We start from the raw sequence: 27350 nt of genomic DNA on the forward strand, positions 1-27350 counted from the left end.
TTTAAAAAGTAGAAACTGAGGTCAGAGGGCTAATGAGTGGTAGAACAGGGACACAGATCCAGGGGTTTTGACTTTAACATTATGGCAGCCCACTCCAGTATTCTTGCCTGGAAAATCCCATAGACGGCAGAGCCTGGTAGGCTACCGTCCATGGGGTTGCAGAGAGTCGGACACGACTACACGACTGAGCAACTTCCCTTCACTTTGGCTATTTAGTTTCTAAAGTACACTGCAAGTGCAAGAGCTCTGTTGCTCAGTCGTGTCCAGTTCTTTGGACCCCATGGACTATAGCCCACCAGGCTCCTCTGTCCATGGGACTCCCCAGGCAGGAATACTGGAGTGCATAAGCCATTTCCTCCTCCAGGGACTCTTCCCAACCCAGGGATCAAACCTGCGTCTCTTATCGCCTGCCTACATTGGCAGGTGGGCCCTTTACCGTTAGCATCCCTTGAGAAGCCCTTAAAGTACACTGTGTGCAGACGGTGACACCTGCTTGCATTTGTCCCCATGGCAGGTATGGTATTATTACCTGTGTTCTACAGGTGAGCACCTTGAGGCTGGGTCAGGAAGGCCGGCTGATATTCCCAAGGTCAAGAACTCGAATGCAGTGTTTCCTGGATGAGAACTTTCATCTCTCTGAATGCAATTCCTCTTTCTGTTCTACTCCGCTGCTCTAAGTGTGACTAAGCCCTGTAATCACAGGTAGCCTTCTGAAGAAAGTGTTTGAGGAGATCAGTGGCTTTTTAGTAGCTGGGGTTGTTCTGCGGTGGCTTTCAGGTTTAAGTGCTGCTCCCTGACATGCTGCCACCCTGGTCCAAGCCTTTGGTGAGTTTCTCAGAGATGCTTCCCTCCTGCTTATAGGTGGTCCCATAGGTGACGCATTGGCTCTGGGGGCTCTGGGGCATGGTTGACAGGACCTTGATGTGGTCCCGTTGGTGCCCTGGGGAATCTTAGTTTCTGCCTCCTAAGAACAGAATGACCTGGTAAATTTCTTTTACCTGGTAGCTGTTATTATTATTTTTTTTTTCACCTATAAATCCAGGGACCATGGGCCATGATTTTGAAGGTTTTCTCCTGCTTGGAAACAATTTATAATTGTATTTACCAGGGCCTCCCACCAGCGCCATGTCAGTGCTGTCTGCATACCAAACTACCATTTTTCTTTATTATCTGACTTCTTCTTGTGATCTCAGTTGTATGATCTCAATATCAGCTATTACTTTAAGAGCAGTAGTAAAATCTCTGTACAAGGCACTATTTGAATGAGCCCCAATGATGAGAGATTTATATTTTAAACCAATTGCTCATCCCATTTAAAAAGAAAAAGGTGTTGGCCATCCCCGCATAAAATAATGATGAGTCGGATTAACTGTCCAAAAGTGCTTCACCAATTCACTTCCATGTAATTGTGAAGCAGAGAGTGGAACTGCTGTAGCATTTACAAAGCTGACACCAGGCATATTTGAACACGGTGAGATATGGTATCACTGGGGACAGAAAGTGAGTTTAGTTAATAATGAATGGCATATCCCATAAAATACCATTACACAGTGTTCAAGGCCCAAGAATGATGACATAATTATTAGGAGACTGGGAGATTAAGATATAATTTAAAAAAACATGACAGGGGAGGGTGTAATTGGGGAGACAAAATACACAGGAAGTTTGTAATTTACATGTCAAAATACCTTTTTCATGTTTTGATTGGATTAGACGCTGCCTTTCCACTCCATTTATCCTGGCTTCAATTAGAGGCAGCCGAAATGACATCTCACGTTCATATTCTTGACACACGCTGCTCATAGGCACTTTCTAATTCTAACCGACAGGAAGGGGGAAAGGGAAACTCAGTTTTGCCTCCGTCATGCTCTTCTTACTTAACCTCTCATTTGTTTCCAAATGAGCCTGTCACCGCGGTTCACATGGCTTTGCGCGTGGGCTGCACCTCCTGCTCTGGTGGAGACTCCCGTCATCAGTTGATGTGCTCTGACCCCCAGGCATGTGGGGGGACTAAATCCAAGCAGGGGCGGATGGCAGAGGACCACGGATTCCTTTTTGAACAGGACATATGTTGAGAAGCCTTGGAGATGTTATTAGCATTATTTTTTTCACAGCATCAAGCATAATCTTTCCAAACCAGAGGACAGGGGGTAGCTAGCAAGCTCCTTTCCCCTCCTTTGTTCCCTTCTTACTGGGTTTTACCTGGAGACATCCATGCATTCAGCGGGGGATAAATCCTGAGGTTTTCATTTGCCTTGGATCCCTGGCACCTCCTCTCAGAAATCTAACAGCACAAAGCCCACCTGAAAACCATCAATGAGATATTCAGGCTAACTGTCTTGCACTTCAGAGATCCCTGCATCTACCAAGCTGAAGGCATCAGGTACCCAGAGGCAATTATAATTACGTGCAAGATGGAAGTTGTTATTAATTTCTCATCTATTTGATGGAAGCACCTATGCTTTGCTTTTATAATCTTTTTTTTTAAATTTTTATTTTATTTTATTTTTTATTTTTATTTTTAAATTTTAAAATCTTTAATTCTTACATGCGTTCCCAAACATGAACCTCCCTCCCACCTCCCTCCCCATAACATCTCTCTGGGTCATCCCCATGCACCAGCCCCAAGCATGCTGCATCCTGCGTCAGACATAGACTGGCGATTCAATTCTTACATGATAGTATACATGTTAGAATGTTATTCTTTACAGTGGAGGCAATGACCCTGCTCTATCTAGATATGTTTTAGTATATATGGTAAAAAGCAGCATATTAGGACCTTACATATCTCAGGTGACTGATGAACATAGCCTACTGCTTTGAGGAGCAGACTTGCCTAAAATAAACACCAGGCCAAATAAATGCTGTCTGGTAGAAGCAAGAGTTTCTTTTCTACCAGCTGCTCCCTTGGTTCCCATTGCCATTCATACTTACTGATCCTCAATCAACAGTTTAAAATTGGACATTATTTATTTGGGTCACTGAGAAAATGCTTAAGATGACCGAAATAAATGAGCCTTGTAATAAGGAGGCGATATCCTGGGAAGGCAGCAGAGTGCGTAGAGGTTCAGATCCCTGGTAGCAAATCCTCTGCTGCCGTTGGTGCCATGTTGGACTAGATACACCCACCCTGAGCCTCAGTTTCCCCATCTGTAAATTGGTACCTGCCTCACACTGTCTAAATGAGGGTTAAATGAAATCGATCATGTCAATGCTCATCAGGGAGCTTGGTATAGTGAAGTACTGGTGAAGGTTAGCAGTTAGTTGTTATTTGGCTCCAGTCACATTTTCTGACCGTTCCTGCTCAGTCCTGCTCTCTGAGCCCTGGTATTGGGTCCTGGCTTCATCCTGAGTCCACAGAGGGCTGCTGTTACTGTAAGGGAACTTTTCTCTTTTTCTGGCTCAAGTTCCCCATTTTATGGCGTCTGGTCCTGTTGGAAGACCCATGTCATGTGATAATATAAGTAGATCCCCAGAGAAAATGGTGTCCATTCAGCACTCTGTAGCAATGTTACATTTAATCAGGCTTGGGAGACTTCTGAGATTTCTCTGCCTGGTTAAGGAGGTGCGGGGTTTGCTGTTCTTGGGATGCACAGATACCCAAGTGTCTCCAGAGTTCACATACCTCCTACAGCTAGGATGAAGAAAGAGACGACTCAAAAACTTGGTCCTAAAAGCAAACCTTCTACCCCTTAGACTGACAGCCAGTCCTGAGCCCGCTACCATCTCCCTATCCCACGTTAGACATCATGGGAGAAAGTCTAATACTTGAGCTAGAAAAGATCTCAGATCTCACTATTCCCCAGGGTAGTGAAACAGTCACTCTTAACCATCAGGTAGGGCATGACCAGAAAGGGAATTTTTTTTTCTGGAATTCTGTGCAGTGTGTGAAGAATAAGGAGCAAGGAATCCCTTTCTGGAATTTTTGCTGAGATGAAACCACTAAGCCTTGTGCGCAGTGTCATCATGTAATACGTAGCTCATATTAGTAAAATGCAGCCCAAAGCACGTACACTTATTTGATTAAAAAAAAAAAAAAACTATGAAGATGGTGACATGGAGGCCGTTAATCCATTTTAAAGATTAAAAAGTTGAGGTTGAGGTGATTGCCTTCCTTGAAGCCATGTAGCTAACAGGTGGAAGGGGCCACCTAGGATTCCTGATTCCAAATTCAGTGTCCTTTCTGTTAAATCTCTGCCTTATCACCTAAGTCATCAGATTCTTTGTACTTCTCCAAACTCCTACCTAGGCAACAGAGAATTCCTTAAACCTGAAACCATCTAGCTCCAGATTTGGCCCAAAGAAAAAAGTCCCCTGAAGCCTGAACATGTATTTTGAGTAGGTGTGATTCTCTTTTAACAAAGGCTTAAGATTACATTATTTAATTTTTTGTAAGTTTACTTTTTCTTTCTTATTTTTTTTTAAATTGAAGGAGATAGTGTGTGTGTGCTAAGGCGCTTCAGTAATAAGCTTTATGCACCATAGCCCACCAGTCTCCTCTGTCCACAGGATTTTCCAGGCAAGAAGATTGGAGTGGGTTGCTGTGCCCTCCTCCAGGGGATCTTCCTGACCCAGGGATCAAACCCACATCTGTGTGTCTCCTGCATTGGTGGGTGGGCTCATTACCACTAGTGCCACCTGGGAAGCCCTCAAAAGAGATCAACCAACTATAACATATTGTTTATTCTAATAGAGTTCAAGTTCTCTACAGAGAAGAGGTGTGCATTAATCTCATGTAAAAATTTGAATATGGTGAGTATTGAGAACCATTTGGTTGATTGTATTAGAAATTGAATGACAGGAAAAACTGTTAAGGAAACATTGTACAAAAGTTGAGGGACCATCCCCTCCTCCTTTAGACATTTCCTCGGGATGATTTACTTAAATCTATTTGCCTTGATATTGTAGATACCACTGGAGAAAAAGCGCTTGGATTCTTGAAGAGCATTCACATGCTGATTTTGAAAACCACACTGAGCTCAGAAGTGGAGTCCATGTCCGGCCCTTACTTGTCCAGTCACTGAAGCTCAGAGTTCGTATCACTTGTCCACATGATTCTGAAGTGCTGGAGTCAGAATTGCCTGGGGTCACAGTGCATCTCCTTTACTCCTCAGCCTCCAGCACAAAGCCGTCTATAAGGGCTGCAGGTTGTCACCTTGCATTTATCTGGGCAGGTGTGGTGAAAAGGCTGGAGAAAGAGAGAAGGAAAGTTTATTGGATATGATTCCCCAGAGAAATAGAACCAATAGGAGATGGGTCTGCTTGCACAATCTGTAATCTATCTACATCTATCTGTCTTCCATGGTTATCTATGGTTATCATAACTATCTAAATACCTATCACCTATCTATCTGTCTTCTGAGACTGATTGATTTTCAGGATTTGGTTCACACAGATGGACAGGCTGGAAGTTCAGGGAAGAGTTGATGCTGCAGTTTTGATTCTGAAATCTGCAGGCAGGACACTCAGGCAGGGTTTCTATGTTGCAGTCTTGAAGCAGAACTTCTGCTTCTTCTGGAATCCTGAGCCTTTGTTTTTAAGGCCTTCAACCAATTGAATTACCTGTATTATGGAGGGTAATCTGATTAAAATGTTAGCATCTAGCCTAGAGTTTGACCAAACAACTGGACCATAGCCTAGCCTAGTTGTCACATGATATTACTATTGCAGGGAAATTCCCACAGTGATCAGTGAAGGACCTCAACAGTGCTTCTTCCATCCAGCCAAGTTTTTCTCCCTTTTGGCAGAGAAGAAAATGGAAAGAAAGGACAAACTAATAGGGAATGGGAGGCCCAATTGGATGAAAGATTTTCACAGATGATCTCCAGCTCTTTTCTTCTCTTCTCCTTCAATTTGAAGCTCAATCACTAGAGAAATGCACCCGTCATTAACTGTTGGGAGCTGCCTACTCATACTCTGCCCAAATTGCAACTGAAGGCTTTGCTTACACTGGAGAAATTAAATTAGAGCAGATGACACACATGAGCAGCATTCCCGATGGGCCCATAGTTCTGTCAATGATATCCTGTGTGTTCAGTGCTAAGTTATGCTCAAAGGTTTGGAAGCACCAAATACCCCGCAATGAAAATGACTTGATGCCTCATCAGTGATAGTGGAGGCATGTGATAGGTGCTTGGAAGAAAAGGCACAGCTCATTTTCTAGAATTAGGAAGATGACTGGGGGCTGCCTGTCTGGTGAAACACACTAATCAAATTAGATTAACTTTTTTTCATTTAAAATTAGCATCAGTGAATTTTCAGAGAGCAAAGAACGAATGTTAAACTCACTTCTATCATTTTAGTTTATATTTCTGACTTTATTTAATTCAATAAAAGCTAGGGTGCCCACCGCTTGGTTCACAATCCTGCCCCTTTTTAATCTCCATTCTCTCCTTATAGAATCTTATTCAATCCCACTGTTTAAATATCACCTCAGTGCTGGTGACTCAGCTGTTTGTATCTCCAGGTCTGCCTGCTCCTGGGAGCAGCAAACTCTTCTTGAACTGTCTACCAGACATTTCTACTGGGCTTATGTTTATAGTCTTCTTAGACAAAATAGTGCAAACAGAACTCTTTTTTTAAGCTTTACTGAGGTATAGTTGACCAATAAAATTGTAAGATATTTAACATGTACAGTATGATGACTTGATATACATATATATTGTGAAAGGATTTGCTGTATCAAGGTAATTAAGAGAAGGGAGTCCTGTCACATACAAGAGCAGGGTTGAATCTGGAGGGCATTATGCCAAGTGTAATAGTTCAGACAAAAAAATGAAGAATACTGCATGGTATCACTTATATGCAGAATCTAAAATAAAAACATCAGACTCATAGAAACAGAATAGAATGGTGGTTGCCAAGAACTGAGTAATGAGGGGAATAGGGAGAAGTTGGTAAGTAGGTACATCTGGTAACTTTCAGATACAAGATGAATGAACTCTAAGGACCTAATGTATAATTCTAATGTATACTATTACATTATAGTTGATAACCCTATATGATATGGACCTTTGAACAACATGCAGGTTAGGGAGGCCAGTTCTTCTTGAAGTAAAATGTCTGCCTAAACTGTACAGCCCATATTCCATGTCTGCGGTTCCACATCTGCAGATTCAGCCAACTTGAATCATGTACTGCTGTAGTATGTATGGACTGAAAAAAAATCCATGCATAAGTGAGCCTGTGCAGTTTAAACGTGGGTTGCTCAGGGGTCAAGTGTGATTGAAACATGCTAAGAGAGTAGATGGTGACTGCAGCCATGAAATTAAAAGATGCTTACTCCTTGGAAGAAAAGTTATGACCAACCTAGATAGCATATTCAAAAGCAGAGACGTTACTTTGCCGACTAAGGTCCGTCTAGTCAAGGCTATGGTTTTTCCTGTGGTCATGTATGGATGTGAGAGTTGGACTGTGAAGAAAGCTGAGCACCGAAGAATTGGTGCGTTTGAACTGTGGTGTTGGAGAAGGCTCTTGAGAGTCCCTTGGACTGCAAAGAGATCCAACCAGTCCATTCTGAAGGAGATCAACCCTGGGATTTCTTTGGAAGGAATGATGCTAAAGCTGAAGCTCCAGTACTTTGGACATTTCATGCGAAGAGTTGACTCATTGGAAAAGACTGTGATGCTGGGAGGGATTGGGGGCAGGAGGAGAAGGGGACGACAGAGGATGAGATGGCTGGATGGCATCACGGACTCGATGGACATGAGTCTGAGTGAACTCTGGGAGTTGGTGATAGACAGGGAGGCCTGGTGTGCTGCGATTCATGTGGTCACAAAGAGTCGGACACGACTGAGTGACTGAACTGAACTGAACTGAAGAGAGTAGAATTTAAATGTTCACATGGAAAACAAAAGTTAAATATTTGATGTGACTGATGGCTGAATAATATTCCATTGTATGTGTACACCATATTCTTCTTCATCCATTCTTCTGTTGACAGACATTTTATTTGTTTCCATACCTTGGCTATCAAATAGAACTCTTTTCTCTTCCCTATTACCTGTATCTCCTCTTGCAAGTTGTGTTACTGAGTTTAAGCTCATACTGCTTGCCTCATGACAGATGAAATACATTGAGAGAGGTGAATTGTTGAGGCAAGGAATAGCCACTTTATTCAGAAAGCCAGCAGACTGAGAAGATGCTGGACTACTGTCCCAAAGAACCATCTTTCCAAAGTTAGCATTCAGGCTTCTTTTATACTAAGAAGGGAGGAGGTGTGGCTGGTTGTTACAAACTTTTTAGAGAAGGAATCCTTTGTTCTTGCAACTGTAGGTCTGGTCACAATATTCCTGTAAACCTCCAACAGGACAATTGTTATTTTCTGTTCTGCAACTTTTATCTTACATAAATGGAAAAGTGTTATGCTTTGAAAGGTCAGAGCCTTGAGAATGGGCTATTATTTATATTTCAGGTTATGGCAACTTTATTTTACAAAGCTGCAGAGCCAGCATGACTCAGCACAGGCAACAAAGCACAAGGGTTAGAGCTAAAGAAGCAGATCTAATATGGAGTCAGGTTTGTTCTTCTTTGTTATAGTTGTATTGTGGGAAAGGGTCAAGGCAAACACTTTTCATTCTCCACTTATGTCTGAGCTGAATTTTGTTAAATGAGTAAATATTTCTGAATTATTTTTGTATAGGGAAAAATGTTCTGAGATGCAATGCTAGTTAGGTTGTATATCTCTTAGATGCGCATTCTCAGTTGAAATTGCCCCAATTTGGGAAAAAAATTGCATCATAAATGTTGATAGAGTTGGTCTCATTTTTCAGTTGTTGCTCTTTTTTACTTTTAATGGTAATTTGCTATTGTTTTCACTTTTTAAATTTAGTTCATTGTGTGTTTTGTTTAACTCCGTGATGTATAGTGATGTTTATTTGTAACAATAGCATTTTTTTTTTTCCACTGGAAAGTGGGCTTGGTAATGTCAGGAGGTTATCAGCATTTTCCTTACTTAAGGTGGCTTTAAACATCTTAGAGTCTGCTCAGTCATCTTCCATGTCTTGGGAAATGTCTCTGGCATGGACAACACCCTTTATGTTGGCATTAAACTTTTCTTGGAGAATATTTTACCCTATAGATATAAGACTGGAGTCCTAGGCAGAAGACAAGGTTTCCATCTCATTGAAAATAATTTTCAAGTACTTTCTTAACTTTTAGATTAAAATTTTTGGTCTGATTTTATCACAATGGTGTGTTTAATGAAGTAAGAATGTATATAACTGTTTAAAGTCGTGCTCTTGGCTTTGTCCATACATTTTATTTATGTGTGCACACAGAGTATAGAGCATATCTCAAGAGACTTGCTTGGATGCTGACCCTTCTTTTTCGCCTCAGTCTATGAGAAATCTCATAATTACTCCTTCACTTTCTTCTCCAGAATTAGGCTGACTGCTTGTATTTCTTTAATATGAAGGAGTTCAAATTCTTTTTCATATATTCATCGGACATTTGTATCTCTTTTCTGGTGAAGCATGTCCATATTCTTTGTGCTTTTGTGACTTCTTTTTCTCATTTATAGGTAAGAAATTTTTTGTATTAATGTCAGAAACCCTTTGTTAATCATACATCATACATTTTATCAATCAGTTGCTCAGTCATGTCTGACTCTTTGCAACCCCGTGAACCTTCTAGCATGCCAAACACCTCTGTCCTTCACTAGCTCCCTGAGTTTGCTCAAACTCATGTCCTTTGAATCAGTGATACCATTTGACCATCTCATAGCATTCTATCATCCCCTTTTCTTCCTGCCCTCAATCTTTCCCAGCATCAGTGTCTTCCAATGAGTCAGCTCTTTGCATCAGGTGGCCAAAGTATTGGAGCTTCAACTTCAGCATCAGTCCTTCCAATGAACATTCAGAGTTGATTTCCTATAGGATTGACTGATTTGATCTTCTTGCAGTCCAAGGGACTCTCAAGAGTCTTTTCCAACACAATTTGAAAGCACTAGTTCTTCAGTGCCCAGTCTTCTTTATGGTCCAGCTCTCATATCCGTATGTGACTACTGGAAAAACCATAGCTTTGACTATGTGGGCCTTTGTCAGCAAAGTGATGTCTCTGCTTTTTAATACACTGTCTAGGTGTCTCATAGCTTTTCTTCCAAGAAGCAAGTGTATTTAATTTTTTGGCTGCAGACACCATCTGCAGTGATTTCGGAGCCAAAGAAAATAAAATCTGTCACTGTTTCCACTTTTTCCCCATCTATTTGCCGTGAAGTGATGGAACTGGATGCCATGATCTTAGTTTTTTGAATGTTGGGTTTTAAGCCAGCTTTTTTTACTCTCCTCTTTCTCCTTCAGCAAGAAGCTCTTTAGTTCCTCTTCACATTCTGCCATTAGAGTGGTATCATCTGCATATATGAGGTTCTTGACATTTTACCCTGCAATCTTGATTCCAGCTTAAATAAGCAGGGTGACAATATAATACACAGCCTTAATACACTTCTTTCCCAATTTGGAACCAGTCCATTGTTCCATGTCCAATTTTAACTGTTGCTTCTTGACCTGCATACAGGTTTCTCAGCAGAGAGGTAAGGTAGTCTGATATTCCCATCTCTGAGAATTTTCCGCAGTTTGCTGTGGTCCACACAGTAATTTACCATTTTATTTGAGGCAAAAACTTTAAAAATTTCTCTTGTGAGAAAATTTCAAAAAGTATAAAAGTAAAGAGAATAATTTGCAAATCTTATGCAGCCATCACTGGCTTCCACAATTATTGACAGATGACCAGTCTTACTCAGTCTTATCCCCATATCCACCCATTTCCAGCTCCCTGAGTTATTTTGAAGCAAATCCTAGACATCAGTCTATTATACTGGGGGCATTTGAACCTATATATCTAAAAGATAAACCTTTTTTTTTTTCATATACACAATTACTCTATCACTATCTCACCTACAACCTAACAATATTATGAAATATCCGTGTTCAGATGTCCCAGATGGCCTCATAATTTTTTACAGTGTCTTCATTTGAATTAGGATGCCTTTAATTCTCTTTTACTCTATAGACCTTCTCTCTCTCACAGTTATTTAATGAAGAAACCAGGTTGTTTGTTCTACAGAATTTTTCATTGTCTGGATATTTGTGGTTGTGCCCGCAAAGTATTCTTCAGATATTGTTCTAGATGTATATCCTGTAAACTCATAGTCAGATCTAATGATCTGAGAATATCCAGATTACGTTTGAAAGTTTTTGCAAGGCTAATTCACATATCTTGTTGGTGCTTCTGTCATGAGACCCCTTTCTTATAAGAAAGGCAAGAAAGGTGTTTGATTCTTTATTTTTACTTGCCTGTTTCCAAAATGAGGTAGCTCCCTACCATTCTCATAAGGCAGTCAATAAGTATTTTTTAAAATTTGATATCAATATGAACTCATGAATTTAAGCATATTTGAAGGGTTTGAATGCATTGTAATTATTATTCTTTTTGGACATAAACATGACAGTTGAGGATAATCATCCAATCTACAAACCACAGCTCTTTATGCCATTTGTTACACATGTCTACATGGTGCTTTTTGAGAATTTCTTGAAATAACAGTTATAATTCTTCTATCTTATCATTTAAAACCAAAATTCGGAGACAGAGTGTGTGTGTGTTGGAGGGGGCACTGATTTTTTTAAAGTGAAAAATGAAAGAACTCCATATATCAGGTTATAAAAGCAGCTTCTTTCTTTTTAAAGTCTATTTGGATGATACAACAGAAATTTTAAAGCTTGTATTCATTTGACTCCCAAACCAAATAATATATAATTTGGCATTACATAATTTTTTTACACTGAAAAATCATGCTTTAAAGGTGTATCCCTATACTCTTCCCCATCGTTCAGGATTTTTAAAAATGAATCTTTTATTCTAATTCACATTCAATAATAATGCCATGAGGGTTTATAATTCCATATTGTTACAGATAGAATAGAAGTGAATGTATAAAGAGAGGTATCTGGAAGGGTGAAAGGAAAGCAGTAACACAAGCACCCATAGGCCCAGCATTAAGGTAAAGAACGAGAACTTTGTCAGTGCCCGGGGAGACTCCTGGCACCCTTTCCCTGCTCATTCCTTTTACTCCACCCATCTCCAATTTTGTGTCAATTACTCCTTTATATTTTAATTCCCTCATATTGTATCCAGAAACAATGTACTGTTTGGTTTTGAGTACCTCTGTGGCCAGCACAAAACAAGTTATGCAAGGAAAAGGCAGCATTGCTGTTTCAGAAGAAGATGGGAGATACAGAATAGTAAGATACATAGCTCCTGATTTCAGTCTAGATTCACTGACTCTAGGGGTTTGCAGGACCCTCTCCCGGGAAAGTCAGCAGGCAGGGTCTTGAAAGCCCTGGGAATCAGAGATCATTGCTCTGGGGATCTGGAAGAGCAGGCATGTGTGTCTCACACTGGCATCTGCTGGGAATACAGCCACGGGGAGTGGGTGGCTCTGGGCTCTTCAGTGAGGTGAAAGAAGGATGTTTTCAGTAACTCCATGGGCATGGGGCACTGAGCAGGTATTTTGGATGAGTAAATGTGAGGTGATGATCTAAGCCAGGTTCTTTGTCTTAGGGTTGCAAAGCATTGTGACAGCAGTGATTTTACTAATGATTGCCCTCACCTTGCCTAACTCTTGAGTTGCCCACCACTTAGAACTGGACATGGAACAACAGACTGGTTCTAAATAGGAAAAGGAGTACGTCAAGGCTGCATATTGTCACCCTGCTTACTGAACTTATATGCAGAGTACATCATGAGAAATGCTGGGCTGGAAGAAGCACAAGCTGGAATCAAGATTGCCGGGAGAAATATCAATAACCTCACATATGCAGATGACACCACCCTTATGGCAGAAAGTGAAGAGGAACTAAAAAGCCTCTTGATGAAAGTGAAAGAGGAGAGTGAAAAAGTTGCCTTAAAGCTCAACATTCAGAAAACGAAGATCATGGCATCTGGTCCCATCATTTCAGGGGAAATATATGGGGAAACAGTGGAAACAGTGGCTGGCTTTATTTTGGGGGGCTCCAAAGTCACTGCAGATTGTGCTTGCAGCCATGAAATTAAAAGACGCTTGCTCCTTGGAAGAAAAGTTATGACCAACCTAGACATGATATTAAAAAGCACAGACATTACTTTGCCGACTAAGGTCCATCTAGTCAAGGCTATGGTTTTTCCTGTGGTCATATATGGATGTGAGAGTTGGACTGTGAAGAAAGCTGAGCGCTGAAGAATTGATACTTTCGAACTGTGGTTTTGAAGAAGACTCTTGAGAGTCCCTTGGACTGCAAGGAGATCCAACCAGTCCATCCTAAAGAAGATCAGCCCTGGGTATTCATTGGAAGGACTGATGCTGAAGCTGAAAGTCCAGTACTTTGGCCACCTCATGTGAAGAGATGACTCATTGGAAAAGACTGTGATGCTGGGAGGGATTGGGGGCAGGAGGAGAAGGGGACGACCGAGGATGAGATAGCTGGATGGCATCACCGACTCCATGCATATGAGTCTGTGTGACCTCCAGGAGTTGGTGATGGACAGGGAGGCCTGGTGTGCTGTGATTCATGTGGTCACAAAGAGTTGGACACGACTGAGCAACTGAACTGAACTGAGCTGCAGTGGGAGTCTGTGCCCTTCACCACTCTCTTGCAGTTCCCTGAGCTCCTCCTGGAATCTTCTTCTTCTTGCATCCTGGGTGTTCCTCGTTCTTGCTTTACACTGTGTGGAGCACACTGTCTATCAGCATCTTGAGGGGAACAGTTTTTGAGACTTTGCATTCCTGAATTTCTTTATTCTCTGATCATATCGATAGTTTGACTTTGAATGGATTTTAGGTTGGAAATAATTTTCTACATAATTTTATCTTTCTTCTCCTGGAGTTCCCTTTGAGAAGTCTTAAGACACTCTGCTTCCTGACTCTCTGGATATGATCTCTTTGTGCACACTCTGTCTGAGCCCACGTGGTAAGGGTCAATTTTCATCTATTATTATGCTCACTTGGTGGTCTCTTCATTTCTAACAATTCATATCCTTCCATTCTAGGAAACTTCTTGACTTAATAATGTTTTCCTTCCTCTTTCCTTTTTTTAAACTCCTATCATTGGGATGTTGGATCTTCTGGCTCATTCTTCTAACATCTACTATTTTTTTTACCTCTAGTTTTTTCTGTCCTACTTCCTTGGAAATCTTCTGAGCTTTATCTTCCAACTCTTTTGCTGAGTTTTTCATGTTTACTATAATATTTTGTTTTCCAAGAATGTGGCTTTTTAAATTAATTTATTTTTTGAAGGATAATTGCTTTACAGAATTTTGTTGTTTTCTGTCAAACCTCAACATGAATCAGCCATAGGTATATATATATCCTCCCTTTTGAAACTCCCTCCCATCTCCCTCCCCATCCTATCCCTCTTGGTTGACATGGAGCCCCTGTTTAAGATTCCTGAGCCATACAGTGAATTCCCATTGGCTATCCCATTACATACAGTAATATAAGTTTCCATGTTACTCTTTCCATACATCTCACCCTCTCCTCCCCTCTCCCCATGTCCATAAGTCTATTCTCTATGTCTGTTTCCCCAATGCTGCCTTGTAAATAAATTCTTCAGTACCATTTTTCTAGCTTCCATATATATGCATTAGACTATAATATTTATCATTCTCTTTCTGACTTACTTCACTCTGTATAATATGTTCTAGGTTCATCCACCTCATTAGAATTGACTCAAATGTGTTCTTTTATTTGGCTGAGTAATATGCCATTATATATATGTACCACAACTTCTTTATCCATTCACTTGTTGATGGACATTTATGTTGATTCCATGTTCTAGCTATTGTAAATAGTGTTGCAATGAACAGTGGGATACATGTGTCTTTTTCTTTTGGTTTCCTCAGGATTCATGCCTGGGAGTGGGATTGCTGGCTCATATGGTGGTTTAGTTCCTAGTTATTTAAGGAATCTCCATACTATCTTCCACAGTGGCTGTATCAATTTACATTCCCACCAACAGTGCAAGAACATTCCTTTTTCTCCACACCCTCTCCAGCATTTATTGTTTATAGACTTTTTGATGAGGGGCATTCTGTCTGGTGTGAGGCGATATCCCATTGTTTTGATTTGCATTTCTCTAATAATGAGCAGGGTTGAGCATTTTTTCATGTGTTTGGTAGCCATCTGTATGTCTTCCTTGGAGAAATGTCTGTTTAGGTCTTTTTCCCACTTTTTGATTGGGTTGTTTGTTTTTCTGGTACTGAGTTATATGAGCTGCTCGTATATTTTGGAAATTAATCCTTTGTCAGTTGTTTAATTTGCTATTATTTTCTCCCATTCTGAGGTTTGTCTTTTCACCTTGCTTATAGTTTCCTTTGCTGTGCAAAAGTTTTCAAGTTTAATCAGGTCCCACTTGTTTAAATTTGTTTTTATTTCCGTTACTCTAGGAGGTGGGTCATAGGGATCTTGCTTTGATTTATGTCATTGAATGTTCCACCTATGTTTTCTTCTAAGAGTTTTATAGTTTCTGATCTTACATTTAGGTCTTTAATCCATTTTGAGTTTATCTGTGTGTATGGTGTTAGGAAGTGTTCCAATTTCATTCTTTTGCATGTAACTGTCCAGTTTTCCCAGCACTATTTATTGAAGAGGTTATCTTTGCCCCGTTGTATATTCTTGCCTACTTTGTAAAAAATAAGGTACCCATAGGTACATGGGTTTATTTCTGGGCTTTCTATCTTGTTCCATTGGTCTATATTTCTGTTTTTGTGCCAGTACCATACTCTCTTGATGACTGTAGCTTTGTAGTATAATCTGAAGTCAGGAAGGTTGATTCCTCCAGTTCCATTCTTCTTTCTCAAGACTGCTTTGGCCATTCGGGGTCTTTTGTGTTTCCATATGAATTGTGAAATTTTTTGTTCTATTCTGTGAAAAACGCCATTGGTAATTTGATAGGGATCACATTAATCTGTAGATCGCATTTGGTAGTATAGTCATTTTCACAATATTGATTCTTCTGACCCAGGAACGTGGAATATCTCTCCATCTGTTTATGTCATCTTTGATTTCTTTCATTAGTGTCTTATAATTTCCTGTGTACAGTTCTTTTGTCTCCTTAGGTAAGTTTATTCCTAGATACTTAATTCTTTTTGTTGCAATGGTGAATGGGATTGATTCCTTAATTTTTCTTTCTGATTTTTCACTGTTATTATATCAAAATGCAAGTGATTTCTGTGTATTGATTTTGTATCCTGCAATCTTCTAAATTCACTGATTAGCTCTAGTAGTTTTCTGATACTATCTTTAGGGTTTTCTATGTACAGTATCATGTCATCTGCAAACAGTAAGAGTTTTACTTCTTTTCTGATCTGGATTCCTTTTATTTCTTCTTCTTCTCTGATTGCTATAGCTAGGACTTCCAGAACTATGTTGAATAATATTGGTGAAAGTGGACACCCTTGTCTTGTTCCTGATCTTGGGGGAATGCTTTCAGTTTTTCACCATTGAGAATAACATTTTCTGTAGGCTTATCATATATGGCTTTTACTATGTTGAGGTAGGTTCCTTCTAGGCCCATTTTTTGAGAAGTTTTAATCATAAATGGGTGCTGAATTTTTTCAAAGGCTTTTTCTGCATCTATTGAGATTATCATATGGTCTTTATCTTTCAATTTGTTAATATGGTGGATCACATTGATTGATTTGTGTATACTGAAGAATCCTTGCATTCTTGGAATAAACCCAACTTGATCTCTTATAATCCTTGATCATGGTGTATGAGTTTTTTGATGTGTTGCTTAATTCTATTTGGTAAAATTTTGTTGAGGATTTTTGCATCTATATTCATCAGTGATATTGGCCTGTAGTTCTCTTTTTTTGTGTTGTCTTTGGTTTTGGCATCAGGGTGATGGTGGCCTAGAATGAGTTTGGAAGTGATCCTTCCTCTGCACTTTTTAAAAAGAGTTTAAGAAGCATAGTCATTAGCTTTTCTCTAAATGTTTGATAGAATCCTCTGGTGAAATCACCTGGTCCTGGGCTTTTGTTTTTGGGGAGATTTTTGATCGCAGCTTCATTTTCAGTGTTTGTAATTGGGTTGTTCATAATCTCTATTTCTTTGTGGTTCAGTCTTGGAAGATTGAACTTTTCTAAGAACTTGTCCAGTTCTTCAGGTTATCCACTTTATTACCATATAGTTGTTCATAATGGGCTTCCCTGTTAGCTCAGTTGGTAAAGAATCTGCCTGCAATGCAGGAGACCCCGGTTCAATTCTTGGATCAGGAAGGTCTATTGGAGAAGGGAGAGGCTACCCACTCTGGTAATCTTGGGCTTCCCTTGTGGCTCAGTTGGTAAAGAATCTGCCTGCAATGCAGGAGACCTGGGTTCTATTCCTGTGTCAGGGAGGTCCCCTGGAGAAGGGAAAGGCTACCTACTCCAGTATTCTGGCCTGAAGAATTCCATGGACTGTATAGTCCATGGGGTTGCAAAGAGTCGGACATGACTCAACAACTTTCACTCATTCACTCATTCACTCTGTTCATAATGGTCTCTTATAATCCTTTGTATTTCTGCATTGTTTGTTGTAACCTCTCTTTTTCATTTCTAATTTTGTCGATTTGATTCTACTCTCTTTTTTTCTTGATGAATCGGGCTAAAAGTTTGTCAATTTTGTTTATTTTTTCAAAGAACCAGCTTTTAGTTTTATTAATCTTTACTATTGTTTCTTTCATTTCCTTTTCATTTATTTCTGCTTGGTTCTTTATGATTTCTTTCCTTCTACTAATTTTGGGAGTTTTTTTTGTTCTTTTTCCAGTTGTTTTAGGTGTAAAGTTAGGTTGTCAATTTGATGTTTTTCTTGTTTCTTGAGTTATGATTGTATTGCTATAAACTTCCCTCTTAGAACAGCTTTTGCTGCATCCCATAGGTTTTGAGTTGTTGTGTTTTCTTTGTCATTTGTTTCTAGAAATTTTTTGATTTCCCTTTTGTTTTCTTCACTATCTTGTTGGTTATTTAGGAATGTATTGTTTAATCTCCATGTGTTTGTGTTTCTTACATTTGTTTTTCCTTACAATTGATATCTAGTCTCATAACATTGTGGTCAGAGAAGATGCTTGATATGATTTCAATTTTCATAAATTTACTGAGGTTTGATTTGTGACCCAAGATGTCCTGGAGAATGTTCCATGTGCACTTGAGAAGAAGGTGTATTCTTCTGCATTTGGATGGAATGTCCTGAAGATATCAATGAGTCCCTAGCATTTAATGCACCATTTAAGACTTGTGTTTCCTTATTAATTTTTGTTTTGATGATCTGTCCGTTGGTGTGAGTGGGGTGTTAAAGTCTCCTACTATTATTGCCCCCAGTACTTTGGCCACCTCATGGAAGAGTTGACTCATTGGAAAAGACTCTGATGCTGGGAGGGATTGGGGGCAGGAGGAGAAGGGGATGACAGAGGATGAGATGGCTGGATAGCATCACTGACTCAATGGATGTGAGTTTAGTGAACTCCGGGAGTTGGTGATGGACAAGGATGCCTGGCGTGCTGCAATTCATGGGGTTGCAAAGAGTTGGACATGACCGAACTTAACTGATTATTGCATTACTGTCAATTTCTCATCTTATGTCTTTGCCAATTGTTATGTCTTCCTCTTGGATTGATCCCTTGATCATTATGTAGTGTCCTTCCTTATCTTTTGTAGTTTTCTTTATTTTAAGGTATATTGTCTGATATGAGGATTGCTACTCCAGCTGTCTTTTGCTTCCCATTTGCATGGAATATATTTTCCCACCCTCTCACTTTCAGTCTCTATGTGTCTTTAGGTCTGAAGTGGGTTTCTTGTAGACAGCATATATATGGGTTTTGTTTTTGTATTCATTCAGCCGGTCTGTGTCTTTTGGTTGGAGCATTTAATCCATTTACACTTAAAATTAATTATTGATATATATGTTCCTATTGCCATTTTCTTGTTTGGGGTTAATTTTGTAGATCATTTTTTTTTCTCTTGTATTTCTTGACTATATAATTACCTTTAACATTTATTGTAAAGCTGGTTTGGTGGTAATGAATTCTCTTAAGCTTTGCTTGTCTGAAAAGCTTTCTAATTCTCCATCAATTTTGACTGAGATCCTTGCTGGATACAGTAATTTTGGTTGTAGCTATTTTCCTTTCAGTACTTTAAATATATCCTGCCATTCTGGATCACAATAAACTGTGGAAAATTCTGAGAGAGATGGGAATCCCAGACCACCTGATCTGCCTCTTGAGAAATCTGTATGCAGGTCAGGAAGCAACAGTTAGAACTGGACATGGAACAACAGACTGGTTCCAAATAGGAAAAGGAGTACGTCAAGGCTATATATTGTCACCCTACTTATTTAACTTCTATGCAGAGTACATCATGAGAAACGCTGGACTGGAAGAAACACAAGCTGGAATCAAGATTGCCAGGAGAAATATTAATCACCTCAGATATGCAGATGACACCACCTTTATGGCAGAAAGTGAAGAGGAACTAAGAAGCTTCTTGATGAAAGTGAAAGAGGAGAGTGAAAAAGTTGGCTTAAAGCTCAACATTCAGAAAGCGAAGATCATGGCATCCGGTCCCATCACTTCATGGGAAATAGATGGGGAAACAGTGGAAACAGTGTCAGACTTTATTTTTGGGGGGGGCTCCAAAATCACTGCATATGGTGATTGCAGCCATGAAATTAAAAGACGCTTACTCCTTGGAAGAAAAGTTATGACCAACCTAGATAGCATATTCAAAAGCAGAGATATTACTTTGCCGACTAAGGTCCATCTAGTGAAGGCTATGGTTTTTCCAGTGGTCATGTACGGATGTGAGAGTTGGACTGTGAAGAAGGCTGAGCGCCAAAGAATTGATGCTTTTGAACTGTGGTGTTGGAGAAGACTCTTGAGAGTCCCTTGGACTGCAAGGAGATCCAACTAGTCCATTCTGAAGGAGATCAACCCTGGGATTTCTTTGGAAGGAATGATGCTAAAGCTGAAACTCCAGTACTTTGGCCACCTCATGCGAAGAGTTGACTCATTGAAAAAGTCTGTGATGCTGGGAGGGATTGGGGGCAGGAGGAGAAGGGGACGACCGAGGATGAGATGGCTGGATGGCATCACTGACTCGATGGACATGAGTCTGAGTGAACTCCAGGAGTTGGTGATGGACAGGGAGGCCTGGCGTGCTGCGATTCATGGGGTGGCAAAGAGTCAGACACGACTGAGTGGCTGAACTGACTGACTGAACTGATTCCCTTCTGGCCTACAGAGTTTCTGCTGAAAGATCAGCTGTTAAATGAATGGAGTTTCCCTTATATGTTACTTGTTGCTTCTCCCTTGCTGCTTTTACTATTCTTTCTTTGTGTTTAGCCTTTGTTAGCTTGATTAGTACGTGTCTTGGCATGTTTCTCCTTGGGTTTCTCCTGTATGGGACTCTTTGCGCCTCTTGGACTTGATTCACTATTTCCTTTTCCATGTTGGGGAAATTTTCATCTATAATCTCTTCAAAAATTTTCTCATACACTTTCTTTTTCTCTTCTTCTGGGATCCCTGTAATTCAATGTTAGTGTGTTTGATATTGTTCCAGAGGTCTCTGAGACTATCCTCAGTTCTTTTTGTTCTTTTAACTTTATTCTGCTCTTCTGAAGTCATTTCCACCGTTTTATCTTCTAGCTCACTGATTTACTCTTCTGCTTCAGATATTTTGCTATTGATTCCTTCTAGAATATTTTTAATTTCAGTAATTGTGTTGTTTGTCTCTGTATGTTTATTCTTTAATTCTTCTAGGTCTTTGTTAATTGATTTTTGTATTGTCTCCATTTTGTTTTCAAGGTTTTTGATCATCTTTGCTATTATTTTTTTCTGAATTATTTTTTTAGGTAGTTCGCCTATTTTGTCTTCATTTATTTGGACTTCTATGTTTCTAGTTTTCCCCCTTCATTTGTGTAGTATTTCTCTGCCTTTTCTTTTTTTTTTTTTTTTTAATTTGTTGTGTTTGAGTTCTCCTTTTCCCAGGGTTCAAGGTTGAATTCTTTGTTCCTTTTGGCTTCGGCCCTCCTAAGTTAGGTCCAGTGGTTTGTGTAAGCTTCGAAAAGGGTGGGATTGGTGCTGAATTTTTGTTTGTTTGCTTTTCCTCTGATGGGAAGGCTGAGTGAGGTGGTGATCCTGTCTGCTGATGATTGGGTTTGTATTTTTTTTTTGCTTGCTGTTTAGATGAGGCATCGTATACAGGGTGCTACTGGCAGTTGGGTGATGCCTGGCCTTCTTTCAAGTGGTTTCCTTTGTGTGAGTTCTCACTATTTGATACTCCCTAGAGTTAGTTCTCTGGTAGCCTAGGGTCTTGGAGTCAGTGCTCCCACTTCAAAGGCTCAGGGCTTGATCTCTGCTCAGGAACAAAGATTCCACAAGTGGTTTGTTACTGCTTTAACTGAGATTAAAACAAATACCCACAAATGAGAAAACAAAGATGAACCCCAGACAAATGGCAGTTACAAAATCAGGCAAATGATAACTAAAATAATGGAATATACACAAAAACATGTAGCTCCATAAGCAAAGTCAAAACAGTCCAACAAAAATTAAGTACAGTAGATTGACCCAGCAAACAAAGGAAACCAAAAATTATATTTACCAGTTAAGAACAAAACTAACTAAAACACACACTGGAAAACAAAACTAAAACAAGGTGCCAAGTAGGAAATAAATCAATGAAAGCCAAACTAACAAATATATTGAGAGGAAAGGAAAGAAAGAAAAGAAAGAATAGTTATGCAAAGTTAAATAGAGGTAGATAAAGATTTATGTACATTAAAGGTTAACTGCAAGGGGAAAAGAACAGTAGGAAAAGCAAACAAAGGAATAAATGTAGAAAAAATAATAGGTTAAAAAAATTAAAAATTAAATTAAAAAAAAAAAGAAAAAAGGAAAACTCCACGAAACTGCAAAAGCCCAACGTAGAGGCAGAGGTTTATAACAACAACAACAACAAAAAAAATGTGACCGAGAGGAAAAAAAAAACAAAACTCAAAAGCTTAATTAGATTTCATAGCGCCAGTGAAACTGACAACAACGACGGGTTGGGGGTGGGGAGGCAGAAAAAAAGATCCAAAAGAATCTACAGAACAAATCAAAACGTCAGAATAGTAAATCTTTTTCTTGAGTCTCTGCTGTCAGAGTCCTTTCCCCTCTGGGAGTCAGTCCACCTCACCTCCCTAGGATGTCCTCCAACACTGTCCTGATCTCTAGACCTGCTGTGGGGGCAGCTCAGATTCTGATCTGGTCCTACTCCTGTGTGTTCTTGCCTCCAGTGTCCACAGCTGTCAGAACTAGTGCGCTTTCTTTTGTGGGAGCTCTGGTCCTTTTGTATCTTCCATAGACACAGAGTCTGCCTAGTTGATCATGTGGATCTAATCTGCAGCTTGTACAGCAGGTGGGAAGGTTTTGGCTCTTCTTCCTTAGCCACACTGCCCCTGGGTTTCAATTGTGGTTTTATTTCCACCTCTGCATGTGGCTCATCCACTGAGGTTTGCTCCTGAGGCTGCCCTGGAGGACTTGGGTTTGGCCCTGGGAGGGCCAGGTGTAGAGGAGGTGCAGCTGCTTGGGTTGCAGGGGTTCTGGCAGCACCAGGTACCCAGGGTGGGGGTTGGCGGCTAGGGCCTCAGGAAATATGCTCTAGAAGGGTATGGCAACCAGTACTGGCCAATACACTCCAGTATTTTTGCCTGGAGAACCCCCCTGACAGAAGCCTGGCAGGCCACAGTCTATAGGGTCGCAAAGAGTTGGACCTGCACTCATAGACGTGAGGCTTTTTTTTTGCCTGTGGTAGCTCTGCCCCAGTGAGGGTTGAGTGTGAAGGTGGCTCAGCTATTTAGCTTGCAGGGACCCTGGCAGCACCAAGTGTGTGGGGACACGGACTGCCTCTGCCAGAGGAGTTATGGCCCTATCACAGTCTTTTTCCGAGTCCCTTGTTGCTGGTTATCAGAAGGTCTCTTTGGCCAGTCTTTTTCCATAGCTCTGCCTGCTCAGGCACTTAGAGGGCTCCCTTGCCTGGGGTTCTTCTCTATTGTTCAGCACATCAGGCACATAGAGGGGCCCCCTGTTTGGGGTCCTACTCTGTAGATCATCACATCAGGCACTTAAAGGGGCACCCTGGGAGGGGTCCTACTCTGTATCTCAGTGAGTCAGGCACTTGATGGGCCAGCCTCTTTATTGTTTAGCTGCTGATGCTGGTGTGTGGGGAGAGAGAGGCTATGGATATGGCTCCACCCTTTATGTGTGACTTAGTATCGCCTGCTTCCGTGGCTGCCTGGCTTTCCTCCACAGGTATTTCCCACCACAATCTCCTCCCTCATATCCCCTCAATCCGTCTCTCCAAAGACAACAGCAGCCCTCGCCCTGGGATCGCTCCACAATCCTTAAACTCCAGCTCCTTCCAGAGGATCTGCATTCCTGTCCGGGGTATGTATGGCTGCTGCAAGGACTGTCTGACTCTCATTTCATGTAGGCTGCCACAGAACAGCTGTTTCACTCTTGGCATTAAATGTTTCTCCTCTGATTCAGACAGTTGCCCTGATGTAGAGATCGGACCCCTGCTTCAGTTCCCCCACCCTCCGAGGCCTACTAACTCGCCTGCTTTCCCCCCAAGTTCCTTCATCCTACCAAGTTTTGCGTGGTTCTATATATTATTTTCTGCTGTCAGGTCCTCCTGTCTGCTCTCAGCTGGTGTTCTGCATGCGCTTCTGTGTGAAGGTGTATTCCTGATGTATCTGTGGAGAGAGATGTACTCCATGTCTGCCTACTCCTCTGCCATCTTGTTCTCCTCTCTGGGATATCTTTTTTTCCTTCATGCTTCATCTAGTTTCACTTGCTCACAGGGAACTTCATATGGAGGCCTTGTACTGGACACTTCAGACCAGGGTTCCAAGGGGAAACGTCTGCACCCATCTCAGACAGTTCAGTTCAAGATGGTGGTGGCGGTGGGCCAAGAATGTCCTTTAAAATGTTGTATCTTCTTTACCTTTCTCTTTCTCCTGTATCTTTCTCTCCTCTACCTCTTCAAGATTCAAGTAGACTCTTATTCTAGTTTCAGTCAGTATCGTCTTCCATGTACCCGAGGATATTAATAATAGCTTCCTTTCCTTGCAGGCATTTTACCCAACGTAGTCCATAGTCTCCCACCCCTAGCTCCCCACTTTTTGTTTGACACTATTTTCTGAGTGTCAGCTTCTTTGCTGAATGGGCCATGAGTCCCAGGGTAGGGCTTAGGGCCCAGTCAGTCCCACCCTCCCACTGTTTGACCAAATTGCTAGTCCCAAGACCCTGCTTGTCAAGGATGACCATCGAGCAGAGAGTGGTTGTTACAAAGAAAAGTATTCCAATCAAACGATTGTTCATCTGCGTTTGGAAGATACGTTCCTTCTCTGAAAACAAGACAACTTGAATTAAGTTCATGTGGGGGGCTGTGAGTAGAACCCCAAGGCTTCATAGGAATACAGATTTGAAATTCACATCATTTCCCTTACTAACATGTGACTGAAAGGAAGTTATTCAATGTCTCTGAATCCCATTCCCATAAAACCAAGGATTTTCATTTATTTGTCACTGTTTTATTCCCAGACATTGAACAGGGCTTGGCACTTGTCGAGGGGGTGACATTCATCACATGCTTAGATGCATGAGTTAAAATTTGAGTGAATTAATTATAGCATCCCTAGCGCAATTCAGAGTAGCGAATAGATGCTCTATTAATATTCCTTTCTTTCCCCCTCTTTAAGGATGAGTCTGTCCATAGCAATATTTATGACTATTACTGCAGTCAACATGTGTGGTGTGCTGGGTGCTCTGCCTACACTAACTCATCTTGTTGTTGCTCTTTAGTTATTAAGTCATGTCCGACTCTTTTGTGACTTTATGAACTGTAGCCCACCAGGCTCCCCTGTCCTTGGGATTCTCCAGGCAAGAGTACTGGAGTGTGTTGCCATTTCCTTCTCCAGGGGATCTTCCCAACCCAGAGACTGAACCTGGTTCTCCTGCACCGTAGGCAGATTCTTTTACTAGTGAGCCACCTGGAAAGTCCCAACTCTACTCCTTATAAGCAACTCTGTGAAGCATTATAACTCTGTTAAGGTGGAGGAAAGTGAGGCACAGAGAGCATAATCAATTAGTTGTCCAAGGCTGTGCACAGTAGAATCAGGACCTAATACAGCCTGGACCTAAGTCATCTCTTTAGCCGACTAAAGACTTTCATGGTTCAGGAGACTCCAAAGGTTTTAGGCGCTCTGTATCAGAAACTAGGGATAAAGACCAAATAATAATTATTTTTATTATACACAGTTGCCATACTTCCACTTTAGAGGAATGAACTTCACCCTTAAGTTCTTTGACTCCTCATTCACATTCTAATAAAGGGCTGGACTGAGGCATTAAAAAGATGTTTAGCTTCCTTGGCTGGAAGAGAAGTTAAACGCTGTCTTGTACAAGCACCACATTTTACTCAGACTCTTGGGTAGGAGAAAAATCCCAGTCTATACTGATGCTTTGCTTTTGTTTTTCTTCTGTGGAAAGGTGTGTGGTATTACGAGTTACATGAGGGGAAGACAAGATAGCCAGTTTCTGCCTCCTACAGGCTTGCTGCTGCTGCTAAGTCACTTCAGTCATGTCCGACTCTGTGTGCCCCATAGATGGCAGCCCACCACCGGGCTGAAACAGGATGATCACAATAGCCTTCCAAGTGTTCTCACTAAATCTGGTCTAGACTTCTTGGGAAGGTGCTGTCTTGCCCCAGCCCTGCTGCGTTAACTCTTCAATGCCCAACTAATACAGCAGGTGGGTTCACAGGCTGCCCTGAGATCTGGTACCAACTTACTTTTTTGGTTGTTATCTCCCATCAACTGTCCCACTCGTGGACGATACTCTTAGAAGCCACACAACTTGCCAACTCCCTACACCCTCTCTGCTTCCAAGTCCTCTCTTTCTCATGCCGCTTTTGAAGAATCCTATCCCTGATTTTGGCTTTGAACATACCCTGCACTTCCTTCCATGTCTACTTGAGTTTCCACCTCCACCACCACAAGGCTATGCAGTCAGGAACCTTGTCCCAAAGCAGCAGAGTTGTCATTCCTGCTCCCAACTTAGATGCTGCGGGAGGTATGGATGCCGTTGCCTTCAGAGACTGGACAGAGATGCTGCCACCTTGGCCACCTGGACAGCGTTGGTGGCACAAGGGGCATCCGCTTATGGCTCTCTGTCTCCCTGGGCAAGTCCAGGGAGAGGAGTGTAATGGGCAGGACCTAGGTCCTGACCTGCGCCTTCCTGCAAGGGAGGCTGCGAAAGTGATTTTCAGTCACTCTGGCTTCTAGGGTGGCAAGTGGGCTCTGCTTGACACCAGAGGAGATTTGCCACACAACACAGGAAGTGCATTCAGAATCCGGCTGGCTAAAGAGAATGGCAAAGCTGGACGTGAGCGCTTCAAACAATGGCACTTAGGCAGGAAGGACTTGCAAGTGACCGAGAGCCGAGCTCATATTACAGATATTTTATTATTTAATTTTCACCACAACTCTATAAGCTCAGCCTAAGTAACTTCCAACTTCTATAAAACAAGGATATCATATACGATAAACACTTCTATGTTTATATATAATAAACTGAAACCAACATAATTTGGTGATTTTTTTTCTGTCTGCAGATGGTTCACGACTTAATGACTGTTCCATATACTATTTTGCAAAAGCAAATATGCATCATGCATCCAGTAGAAACCATGCTTTGAATTTTGATCTTATCCCTGGCTAGCGGATACGCGATACAATGTGTCGTGATGTTGGGCCACAGCTCCCAGGCAGCCAGGCGATCATGGGGCTAAAAAGATACACGCAAAACCATTCTGTACCTAGACAGCCATCCTGCTTTTCACTTTCAGTACAGTATTCAATAAATTACAGGAGACAGCTCACACTTTATTATGAAATAAATTTTGTGTTGGATGATTTTGCTGCACCGCCACTAGTATAAGCATACTGAGCCTGTTTAAGATAGACTGGGAAAGTTATGGTGTTCAGTAGGTTAGGCGTATTCAACGCATTCTCAACTTAACAGTATTTTCAACTTACAGTGGGTTTATTGCGACATAACCCCGTGTAAGTCAAGCAAAATCTGGACATCACAAATTAAAACTTCCTATGAGTTTCCCTCATGTGCAGTGATATGGCATAGGATAAAGAATATTAGGCATGAGATTGAGTCCTGGTTTGAGCCTTGATTCTCTTATACAATTGATGTGATATTGGAAAATTTACCTCTTCTTTCTACAGTTTACTTGCTTGTGAAATGGGGTACTTAAATTGTGCATGAATTGTGAGGAAAGAGAAATAA

The sequence above is a fragment of the Ovis aries genome, chromosome 18, assembly GCF_016772045.2.
Source record: "Ovis aries strain OAR_USU_Benz2616 breed Rambouillet chromosome 18, ARS-UI_Ramb_v3.0, whole genome shotgun sequence".
Lineage (NCBI taxonomy): Eukaryota > Metazoa > Chordata > Mammalia > Artiodactyla > Bovidae > Ovis > Ovis aries.